Consider the following 9,823-nt stretch of genomic DNA (forward strand, 5'->3'; position numbering starts at 1 on the left):
GGACCGGCCAAAAAATCCCTGAGACCCCCAAAATTCCCTTCAGAACTCCAAAACCCTCCCCAGGACCCACAAAATTCTACTCGGTATCCCCAAAATTCCTCCCAAAAAATCCCTAAGACCCCCAAAATTCTCCCCAGGACACCACAAGCCCCCCTGGGACACCCAAAGTTCCCATCAGGGTCCCTGAAATTCCTCCTGTGAGCCCCAAAACCCCACTGAGACCCAAAAAATTCCCTTTGGGACCCCAAAACCCCTCCCTGGGAGCCCCAAAATTCCCATCAGGGTCCCCGAAATTCTTCCTAGGACCCCCCAAAAACTTCATGAGACCCCAAAATTCCCTTAAGGACCCCAAAACCTCCCCTGGGACTCCCAAAATTCTAGTCGGGACCCCCAAAATTCCTCCCAAAAACCTCCTGAGACCCTCAAAATTCTCCTCAGGACTCCAAAACCCCCCTGGGACTCCCAAAATTCTCTTCGGGACCCCAAAACTCCCCTGGGACCCCCAAAATTCCCATCACGGTCACCAAAATTCCTTTTGGGACCCCCCAAAAACTCCCTGAGACCCCAAAATTCACTTCAGGACCATAACCCCCCCCCCCAAGGACCCACAGAATTCTACTCGGGACCCCCAAAATTCCTCCCAAAAACCCCCTGAGATCCTCAAAATTCTCCCCAGAACTCCAAAACCCCCCCTGGGATGCCCAAAATTCTCTTTGGGACCCCAAAACACCTCCTGGGACCCCCAAAATTCCTATAAGGGTCCCCAAAATTCCTTCTGGGACCCCAGGCTTTGGGGTATTTTTTGTGGGTTTTAGGGTATTTTTGGGTGGATTTTTTGGGGTATTTTTGGGAGGGTTTTCGGCTGGTTTTAGGGATTTTATGGTGAGTTTTCTGGGTATTTTTAGGAGGGTTTGGGTATTTTTGGGTGTGTTTTTTGGGGGTATTTTTAGGACGATTTTGGGCTATTTTTGGGTGGGTTTTGAGCTGCAGGCAGCTCAGCGGCGGCGCCTTACATCCTTGGGTGAGCTGGTTCCCAGCAGCAGAACGGTCAGCAAAGAGATAAGTGTGAGGGAAAACAAAGCATAGAAAGCCCCAAAGACGGGGTTGACCTGTTCTAGAGACACCAATTAGGAGCCTCAGTTTTGCAATATGCATGAGCTTCATTATAACGGGTATAACTGTACATGCGTGCTTGGAATAAACTGAAACTTGTTGACATTATAGAATGGGCTTGTCTCCCGTCATTTCTCCACAAAAATGGAACTTTTGGCTCGTCTCTATGGTTTCTGGCAGATTTCCGGCTCATCTCTATGGTTTTATGGAATTTCCGGTTAGTCTCTATGGTTTCTGGAGGACTTCCGGTTCATCTCTATGGTTTTATAGAACTTCCAGCCCATCTCTATGGTTTTTGGAGGACTTCCTGTTCGTCTCTATGATCTTATGGAACTTCCGGTTCATCTCTATGGTTTCTGGAGGACTTCCTGTTCGTCTCTATGGTTTCGTGGAACTTCCGGCTCGTCTCTGCTCCTGGAGGACCTCCCATTCATCTCTATGGAACGTCTCCGTGGTGGCTTCTGCGCGTGCGTGGCCGCCACGAGGGACCGGACCCGGGAACTGCGCCAGGAGAGTGCCCAAAAAAATGTGGAAAAAAAGTGAAAAAACGGGAAAAAAAGGACAAAAAGCGGGAAAAGGAACCCGGAATTGGGATGGGAGAACGCGGAAATGGGGGGAAAGTGACCAAAAATGGGAAAAGAGCCCAAAAATTGGGGATGAAAGGGAGAAAATGGGATCGGAAATGGGGGGGAAGTGACCAAAGTCGGCGAAAGCCGAAAAGTGGGAAAAAGATCTGAAAATGTGAGAAAATCGCACAACGAAACGGTTTAAGAGGCCAAAAATGCGGGAAAGGCAAAAAATGGGGAAAAGGCCAAAAACCCCCCCAAAAATAAGCGAAGGCGCTGGCGCTGACTGGAAAGCGGGGAGTGGAACCGGCCATGGACTGGTGAGAGGGGGACCCCAAAAACACTCCCGGGACCCCCAGAAAACCCAGCGGGATCCCCCAAAATCAACCCCGGGACCACAAAAAAAACCACCCTGGGACCCCGAAATCGCCCTGAGACCCCCAAAACCCCACTGGGACCCCCAAAATTAGCCCCAGGACACCTGAAATTCCACCTAGGACCCCCAAAAACCCCCTGAGATCCCCAAAATTCCTTTCAGGACCCCAAAACCTCCCTCAGGATCCCCAAAATTCTACTCGGGACCCCCAAAATTCCTCCCAAAAACCCCCTGAGACCCCCAAAATTCTCCCTAGGACTCCAAAACCTCCCCGGGAGCCCCAAAATTCCCTTCAGGACCCCAAAACACGTCCTGGGACCTCCAAATTTCCCTTTAGGACCCCTGAAATTGCTCCTGGGACCCCAAAAACTCCCTGAGAACCCCCCAAAAACCTCTACAGGACCTCAAAACCTTCTGTGGGACCCCCAAAATTCCCTTCGGGACCCCAAACCCCCCCCCCGGGAGCCCCAGAATTTCCATCAGGTTCCCCAGAATTCCTTCTGGGACCTCCCAAAAACTCCCTGAGACCCCAAAATTCCCTTCAGGACCCCAAAACCTCCCCTGGGACCCCCAAAATTCTACTCGGGACCCCCAAAATTCCTCCCAAAAACCCCCTGAGACGCTCAAAATTCTCCCCAGGACTCCAAAACTCCCCCTGGAACGCCCAAAATTCCCTTCGGGACCCCAAAAACCCCCCTGGGACCCCCAAAATTCCCTTCAGAACCCCACAACCCCCAGGACCCCCAAAATTCTACTCGGGACCCCCGAAATTCCCCCCAAAAACCACCTGAGATCCTCAAAATTCTCCTCAGGACTCCAAAACCCCCCTGGCACGCCCAAAATTCCCTTTGGGACCCCAAACCCCCCCCCCCCCAGGAGCCCCAAAATTCCTATCAGGGTCCCCGAAATTCCTCCTGGGACCTCCCATAACCCCCTGACACCCCCAAAACTCCCTTCAGGACTCCAACCCCCCCTAGGACCCACAAAATTCTACTCGGGACCCCCAAAATTCCTCCCAAAAACCCCCTGGGAAGCCCAAAATTCCCTTTGCGACACCAAAACCCCCCCTGGGACTCCCAAAATTTCCTTTGGGACCCCAAAATCCCCCCTGGGACCCCCAAATTTCCCTTCAGGACCCCAAAATTCCTCCTGGGACCCCTCAAAAACTCCCTGAGACCCCCAAAATTCCCTTCAGAACCCCAAAACCCTCCCCAGGACCCACAAAATTCTACTCGGGACCCCCAAAATTCCTCCCAAAAAACCCGAGACCCCCAAAATTCTCCCCAGGACACCAAAAGCCCCCCTGGGACACCCAAAGTTCCCATCAGGGTCCCTGAAATTCCTCCTGTGAGCCCCAAAACTCCACTGAGACCCCCTAAATTCCCTTCATGACTCCCCAAAACCCCCTGACACCCCAAAATTCCTCCTGGGATGCCCCAAAGACCTTCCAGAGCCCCCCAGGACCCCCCCAATTTTGGGTCCCACCCCTGATTTGGGGTTTCCCTCAATTTTTGGGTCCCCAGGCTGGTGGCTAATGAAGACGACCCTGACTCGGATCCCGAACTCCCCCCGGATTCAGCCCTCCATGTGTCCTTGGTATCAGAGGCTGGAATTGCAGAGTTGCCACTTTACCCCCAGACGTAATTTTTGATGTGGTTGTGCCACTTGAACAGTATTTGAAATCTGTTTGTGCTCTTGCAGCAGCATTTCCGAACCACAATGGAAATTTAGCCCTTCTGCCTGGGGCTGCTCACAGAATCGTGGAATCCCAGAAGGGTTTGGATGGGAAGGCACCTTTATTTAAAGCTCATCCCGTTCCACCCCTGCCATGGGCAGGGACACCTTCCACCATGCCAGGGTGCTCCAAGCCCTGTCCAGCCTGGCCTTGGACACTTCCAGGGATCCGGGGGCAGCCACAGCTTCTGTGGGCAACCTGTGTTGGACAGCAGCTTTGAAAGGCAGACTGAAGTACAGCTGTGATTTTTGTGCTGCCCCTAACTTTGTAATGCCTGGCAAATGTGCCTTTGGGGTTTTTTTTTTTTTTTTTTTTTTTTTTTTGGTGTTTTTTTTTTTTTTTCATTTTTTTGTGACTAAAAAGCTACCTTGTGTTCCTGGAATGTTGCATTCTACCTCTGTTGTTTTCCCAGTCAGTCTGGATCCTCTGCTTACATTTTTTCCTTTGCTTATTAGATGTCGTGGATGTGCTGGCTGTTCTGATGGAGGGCAGTGATGGCTTAGATGAAGGAATTGGGTTCTCTTTAAATGAAGACATGATTATCCAAACATTTCCCTTTAGTGCTGTTGTCCCTGCTGCATGAGCAACCAGGAATATGCTGTTGTTTCAGTCTGAAAATGGAACAGGTACAGGGTTTTTTTTTATGTTTTATGTGTCATTTCTAGCAGTGGAGTGAAAGCAGCATCACTTCTACCCTCTTGTAATAATTTTTTACCATTTATCATTTTTTACCTTGAGGCATTTTATTATCTTCCCTGCAAGCAGCAGGAGGTGCAGATTCACAGTGCTTTGTGCTCAGGAGGGGCATTGAAGCTCTGTAGGTGCTTCTGCCCTTTTTCCCTGACCCTGAAGAGAAGGGACACTGTCCCTGCATGGACAGTCTTGCTATGGAAGTAGCTGGCCTCAGTAACAGCGTTTTAAGGGCAGAGCGTGGCGATCAGGAGAGGAAGGTGGTTCCCATGCCTGTGGGCAGCTCTTCCTGAGAGCAGGGAGAGGGGACTGCCTTGTTAAGTAGGAAATGGGTGCGTTTCCCAAGGAAAACTTCAGAAATTAAGCTCCAGGGGCAAACACTGTGAGGTTCTACCACCTCCTTGAGGACATCCTTAAAACCACAGGGGCATCAGCAGGGCTTGGAGCAGGACTGGCCAACCCCAGAGCACCTCACGAAGCCCTCTGTGTGTCTGTGGCAGTCAAGTAGCACCTGGGGGGTGCTGAAAGTCCCAGTTCTGAGAGAAAATTCTGTTTAACTCGTACACGTTGGCTGGGTGTGTCCCCCCAGTACAGCTCGGTTCTTCTCTGAGGCGGTGCCTGGCAGGGTATCTCCCTGTTAAGGGCCGGGCGTGTTTTTGGCACAACACAGTGAAGGTGGATTATTTGCTTAAGCAAGAGCTGATGATGTCTGGAGGGTTTTTCAGGTACCTCAGCGGCCAGGAGCACCTGTCTAGGTCACTAGGAACACTTTTTGATCTCGATCAGTTCTTTTCTGCATGAGGCTCTGTCGGCTGCTGGCAAGGCCCAAAGTAAGGAAGGTTGCCCCAGTGTCCGTGCTCATGTCAATAGTTTAATTTATTTGGCTTTTCTAGGAGCAGACATCGTGGAGGACCTTGGTGCTGTTTTCACTGGCCTCCTGCACTCTCCGAGAGAACCCCTTGCTCCCTGCGTGACGTTCCAGCTCTGTGACAAAGATCCCGAGTCTCTGAAAGCTGCTAAGTATCCTCAGCTCTACCAGTTTAACCAATACTATAGGCTCTGGATGCCCAAGCAGTCCCAGGCACCTGTGGTATGGAATCCCTGAAGTCACTGAATTCTTGAGCCAGTATTCCTATAAAATCCTCACAGTTGACAGAGGTAACATTTCCATCAGAAACAGTGTTTTTATTGAGGAGGTAATTCTGCATCTCTTGTTGATCCTGCTGGGGACACACGTTTGCTCCAGGGCTTTTCTCTGATGGCACAAGAGGTCTCTGTGGTGTTTGGGAGGCGATGCCAGGGCTCAGGGCTCATACAGAGACTCCTCACCGGGCACAGCAGAGCCTGGTGTGCGCTGTGGCCTCTGTTTACAGCGACCGGAGTTCCCCCGGGTGGGTGGAGGATCACAGGCCCCTGGGCTGGGTTTGGTGAGTTTTTCTCAGCTCAGCAGTGTGAACACTCCAGATGCCCCTGGGGACACTGCTGGACAGCATCCATCCACTCCCTCCATCCACTCATTTGTACCCAGGAATGTAGGAAACTCTGACTGGGGACGGGCAGTAGTTCTGAAAATCATGCCCTAGCCGTTTTCTTCAGGAACGAACCAAGCGAGTGCCCTGAAAGCACCGGAGGGGCTGCAGGGGCTGAAGGGAACAGAAAGGGCTCCCCGGCACCTTTTGCCTCCGTTCTCTGCCATTCCCCAAAAGGCGTCGCAGTCCCTGAAGAGGTGTTTGTCATGCAGCCTGCCAAAATAAAGACCTGTAAAATCCTAGCTCTGCCTTTTGTTTAACGTGTTCTTACTTCCTATTTATGTCATCACAGAAAGCAAGGAAAGAAAAAATGTGTCTGGTTCCCACTATTGCTCTGTGCAGGCATTTTTAAAGGCTGCTGTACTTCTGTCCCCTTTTTCCACTCCAAGCTTGACTTTTCCCCTCCTTTTTTGAGGTCTGCTGCTTTGGGTGTCCCAGGCAGGGCTGGGTTCCTCGGCAGGGGTCTTAGGAGTTGGTGCAGATTCTGCTTTTTCCGAAGTTGTATCAAAGTGTGCCGGCAAAAGGACTGTTTTCTCCAGGGGAAAGCTTTCTCTCAAAGACCATCAATGCATGTATGTGTTTTAATCGTGTAACCAGGTGGATTAAGAAAAGGCGACACCTGTAGCAGATTTTTGTTGGATCTGTGTCTGTGAGAAGTCGGCTGTGTGCTGGAGAGGGAGAGACCAAGAGAGGCGGTTGGAGAGTGGATACAGTGCCAGGTGTGAGCTGTTAGCATGATGAGGGCTCAGAGCAGCCACAGGTGTGAGCTGTTAAGTTGATGAGGGCTCAGAGCAGCCACAGGTGTGAGCTGTCAGGATGATGACGAGGGGCGGGGTCCCTCCGGGGGGAGGTTAATTAAGGGCGAGGCTTTGCCCCAGCCCGTTTTTGCATGGAGCTGCTGGAGAAGAGGAGTTTATGGGGAGCTCCCGGGGCTGTCTCATGGAAGTACAGTGAGTGCTTTGGACTGGGTCCGGGGGATCACCTGGACACATCCTTTGCCACTTTCCCTGGGAAAGAAAACTCAGCAGTCCAGGTTCCTGATGTCAGTTTGTAGGGCTCCCTTGGGTCTATCAGGGCAGCACAAGTTTGAGGTGGGGACAACTTCGGTGTGGGGTCCATCCTTTGATATAAGGATTTTTTGCAGTGAAGACCCTGCCCAGGGCCAGGGGCCCCAGGGCACATCCTTTTTCCATTTTCCCAGGGAAAGAAAACTCAGCAGTCCAGGTTCCTGATGTCAGTTTGTAGGGCTCCCTTGGGTCTATCAGGGCAGCACAAGTTTGAGGTGGGGACAGCTTCGGTGTGGGCGCCATCCTTCGATATAAGGATTCTTTGCAGTCAGGGCCAGGGGCCCCCAGGCACATCCTTTTTCCATTTTCCCTGGGAAAGAAAACTCAGCAGTCCAGGTTCCTGATGTCAGTTTGTAGAGCTCCCTTGGGTCTATCAGGGCAGCACAAGTTTGAGGTGGGGACAACTTCTGTGTGGGGTCCATCCTTCGATATAAGGATTCTTTGTAGTGAGGCCCCAGCCCAGGGCAGGGGCCCTTTGGCACATCCTTTTTCCATTTTCCCTGGGAAAGAAAACTCAGCAGTCCAGGTTCCTGATGTCAGTTTGTAGGGCTCCCTTGGGTGTATCAGGGCAGCACAAGTTTGAGGTGGGGACAACTTCGGTGTGGGGTCCATCCTTCGATATAAGAATTTTTTGCAGTCAGGGCCAGGGGCCCCTGGGCACATCCTTTTCCCATTTTCCCTGGGGAAGAAAACTCAGTAGTCCAGGTTCTTGATGTCAGTTTGTAGGGTTCCCTTGGGTCGATCAGGGCAGCACAAGTTTGAGGTGGGGACAACTTTGGTGTGGGGTCCATCCTTCGATATAAGGATTCTTTGTAGTGAGGTCCCAGCCCAGGGCCAGGGGCCCCTGGGCACATCCTTTGGCCATTTTCCCTGGGAAAGAAAACTCAGCAGTCCAGGTTCCTGATGTCAGTTTGTAGGGCTCCCTTGGGTGTATCAGGGCAGCACAAGTTAGAGGTGGGGACAACTTCGGTGTGGGGTCCATCCTTCGATATAAGGATTTTTTGCAGTGAGGGCCAGGGGCCCCTGGGCACATCCTTTGGCACTTTTCCCTGGGAAAGAAAACTCACCAGTCCAGGTTGCTGATGTCAGTTTGTAGGGCTCCCTTGGGTCGATCAGGGCAGCACAAGTTTGAGGTGGGGACAACTTCGGTGTGGGCTCCATCCTTCGATATAAGGATTTTTTGCAGTGAGGGCCAGGGGCCCCTGGGCACATCCTTTTTCCATTTTCCCTGGGAAAGAAAACTCAGCAGTCCAGGTTCCTGATGTCAGTTTGTAGGGTGCCCTTGGGTCTATCAGTGCAGCACAAGTTTGAGGTGGGGGCATTTTCGGTGTGGGGTCCATCCTTCGATATAAGGATTTTTTGCAGTGAGGCGGCAGCCCAGGACCAGGGGCCCTTGGGCACATCCTTTGGCAATTTTCCCTGGGAAAGAAAACTCACCAGTCCAGGTTGCTGATGTCAGTTTGTAGGGCTCCCTTGGGTCTATCAGGGCAGCACAAGTTTGAGGTGGGGACAACTTCCGTGTGGGCTCCATCCTTCGATATAAGGATTTTTTGTAGTGAGGCCCCAGCCCAGGGCCAGGGGCCCCTGGGCACATCCTTTTTCCATTTTCCCTGGGAAAGAAAACTCAGCAGTCCAGGTTCCTGATGTCAGTTTGTAGGGCTGCCTTGGGTCTATCAGGGCAGCACAAGTTTGAGTTGGGGACAACTTCGGTGTGGGGTCCATCCTTCGATATAAGGATTCTTTGTAGTGAGGTCCCAGCCCAGGGCCAGGGGCCCCTGGGCACATCCTTTTTCCATTTTCCCTGGGAAAGAAAACTCAGCAGTCCAGGTTCCTGATGTCAGTTTGTAGGGCTGCCTTGGGTCTATCAGGGCAGTACAAGTTTGAGGTGGGGACAACTTCGGTGTGGGGTCCATCCTTCGATATAAGGATTTTTTGCAGTCAGGGCCAGGGGCCCCTGGGCACATCCTTTTTCCATTTTCCCTGGGAAAGAAAACTCAGCAGTCCAGGTTCCTGATGTCAGTTTGTAGGGCTCCCTTGGGTCTATCAGGGCAGCACAAGTTTGAAGTGGGCAGAACTTCGGTGTGGGGTCCATCCTTCGATATAAGGATTTTTTGCAGTTAGGGCCAGGGGCCCCCGGGCACATCCTTTTTCCATTTTCCCTGGGAAAGAAAACTCAGCAGTCCAGGTTCCTGATGTCAGTTTGTAGGGCTGCCTTGGGTCTATCAGGGCAGCACAAGTTTGAGGTGGGGACAGCTTCGGTGTGGGGTCCATACTTCGATATAAGGATTTTTTGCAGTGAGGTCCCTGCCCAGGGGCCCCTGAGCACATCCTTTTTCCATTTTCCCTGGGAAAGAAAACTCAGCAGTCCAGGTTCCGGATGTCAGTTTGTAGGGCTCCCTTGGGTCTATCAGGGCAGCACAAGTTTGAGGTGGGCACAACTTCGGTGTGGGGTCCATCCTTCGATATAAGGATTTTTTGCAGTCAGGGCCAGGGGCCCCTGGGCACATCCTTTTTCCATTTTCCCTGGGAAAGAAAACTCAGCAGTCCAGGTTCCTGATGTCAGTTTGTAGGGCTCCCTTGGATGTATCAGGGCAGCAAAAGTTTGAGGTGGGGACAACTTCGGTGTGGGGTCCATCCTTCGATATAAGGATTTTTAGCAGTGAGGCCCCTGCCCAGGGCCAGGGGCCCCTGGGCACATCCTTTTTCCATTTTCCCTGGGAAAGAAAACTCAGCAGTCCAGGTTCCTG

The 9,823-nt window shown here is 51.9% G+C and overlaps 1 long non-coding RNA gene across 1 annotated transcript; it reads left to right on the forward strand.

Moving 5' to 3' along the window:
• Positions 1–2,968: 2,968 nt before the first annotated feature.
• Positions 2,969–6,249, forward strand: LOC146764713 (uncharacterized). The gene is made up of 2 exons (XR_014950668.1): positions 2,969–4,416; positions 5,374–6,249. It is a non-coding gene; the product is annotated as an uncharacterized LOC146764713 (long non-coding RNA).
• The last annotated feature ends 3,574 nt before the right edge of the window (positions 6,250–9,823 follow it).

Source organism: Lonchura striata, chromosome 32 (assembly GCF_050655825.1).
Source record: "Lonchura striata isolate lonStrDom1 chromosome 32, ASM5065582v1, whole genome shotgun sequence".
Taxonomy (NCBI): Eukaryota; Metazoa; Chordata; class Aves; order Passeriformes; family Estrildidae; genus Lonchura; species Lonchura striata.